A 2,306-nucleotide genomic window follows, 5' to 3' on the forward strand; every position below is an offset into this window, starting at 1 on the left:
GATTTTCTTATGTTCTTTATGGAGATCCAGGTTTCTAAACTATATCATTTTCTTCCTCACAAAAGAACTTTGGGTTTCTTTTTTCTTGTTTTTTGAATGGACACATAATTAATTGTACACGTGTAGGGAGTACAGTGTGACATTCCAGTACATGTATTCAACGTGTAGTGTTTAAATCGGAGTGACTAGAATATTCATCACCTCAAACAATTATCATTTCTTTGTATTAGGAATACTCAAAACCTTCTTTACTAGCAATTTTGACACATAAAATTAATTGTTGTCCACCATGGTTATCCCACTGTGCCACAACATTAGGTTTTCTTGCCACCCAACTGCATCCCCTGTATTGTTAATCATCCTCTTCAATCCTGCTTCCTTCACATCCTTCCCATGGGAAGTGTTTTGGTGAAAAATTTCCTCACTTTTTTGTTTATCTGAGAAAGATTTTATTTCTTCTTCATTTTTGAGGGCTAATTTCTTCGTTGCATACAAAATTCTAGCTTAGTGGATTTATTTGTTCTTTCTTTCAACATTTTAAATATTTTACTCCATGCTCTTCTTTAGTTTCTGATGAGAAATTTAATTCTTATCTTTGCATCTCTACAGATAAGGTACTCCTCTCCCTGGCCCAGAGATTGTTGAAGATTTTATCTTTCTTTGGTCTTCTGCAGTTTGAATCTGATAGGTCTGGATATTGATATTTTAGTATTGATCCTGTTCCTTATTCTCTGACTTTTTGGATATGTTCTTTAGTTATAGAAAATTCTCAGTCATTGTTACTTTATGTTCTCTTTTCCTTTCTCTCTTCTTCTCTGGTGTTCCCATTATGCATATATTACACCTTCTGGAATCATCCCATAGTTCTTGGGTACTCTGTTCATTTCTTTCATCATATATATATATATATATATATATATATATATATATATATTTTTTTTTTTTTTTTTTTTTGTCGTTGTTGTTGTTGTTGTTTGTTTTTCCTTTGGGGAAGTTTCTGTTGTATTGTCTTCAGTCTCACTTTTTCCTTCCTCAGCCATGCCCATACTGATGAATCCATCAAAAGCATTCTTCATTTTTTTGTCCGTTCTAGAATTTCTTTTTGATTCTTTCTCAGTTGGTTGTCTGTTCTGGAGTCTACTTTTTCCATCATCTCCTTTTGTATATTGATCATACATTGATGATTGTCTCATGACTCCAGAAAGTTCTGCCATGTTGAAGTCTAGTTCCAATGCTTGCTTATCTCTTTGATTTATGTGTGGGCCTTTTAACATAACGTGTAATGTTTGGTTGAAAGCTGTATATGATGTGCCAGGTAACAGCAGGTAAGGTAAACAGGCTGTAAGTGTGAGGTGTTTGTTTATCTGGCAAACATTTAGGCTATGTTCAATGTTTGTTCTAGCTGTAGATATCAAAAACTAAATTTCCACTAGTGTTCTTGTTTTTGAATCCCCTCTTGAGTATTCCTAGAAACTTCTTAAGTAGATTTGAGCTTTACAGTTTACTCAGCTATAATCCCATTACTATATAGAAGCCCTACTAATGAAAAAGTAAGAAGTGGGTGAAGGAGAAGTCTATGATTAGGGTCTCAGGATTTTAGCAAGCTTGTATCCTTTGTCTATAACCCTGACACATGGCTGTTCAGGACTTTTTCCCCTTTAGTTGGAACAGGAAGGCTATAGAGGACTGTAGTTGGGTATAGGAGGCTGGAATTGGGCAATCATTTTTCTTCTTCCAAATCAGGTAAGACAGTGTTAAAGCCTCTTCATTTCTAGATAGGTCTTTGTTGTGGAGAACACTCTGGACTTATTTCCAAATGACTACTTTCCCTATTCCCCTTCCCAAACATAAGGGAATCTTCCTTTAGTCATTTTTTTTTCTTTTGGTACCAGGGTTGAATCTAGGAGCACTTAACTGAGCCACATCCCAGCCCTTTTTGTATTTTATTTAGAGACAGGGTCTTGCTGAGTTGCTTAGGGCCTCCCTAAGTTTCTGAGGCTGGTTTTGAACTCAAGAGCTTCCTGCTCAACCTCCCCAGCCTTTGGAATTATAGGCATGTGCCACGCCACTGTGCCTGGCTTCCTTTAACCTTCACCATGAAAACCTGGTGGGTTTCTTGGAGATAAAAACCCACAAGAGTTGGAGTTTTTAACACCCAAGCTATTCTACCCTCAGCCTCCTGCAGTTTCTTGAAGCTAATGCGTAGCTGTCTCTACTGGTCCTTGGCTCCAGAGCTTCTGCTTCAGGTAAGCCAACCCACAGTCTCCACTCAACTTGCCAATTCAGTATACACAGTGGCAGCTTGT

This window comes from Urocitellus parryii, chromosome 1 (genome assembly GCF_045843805.1).
Source record: "Urocitellus parryii isolate mUroPar1 chromosome 1, mUroPar1.hap1, whole genome shotgun sequence".
In the NCBI taxonomy this organism is placed as follows: domain Eukaryota; kingdom Metazoa; phylum Chordata; class Mammalia; order Rodentia; family Sciuridae; genus Urocitellus; species Urocitellus parryii.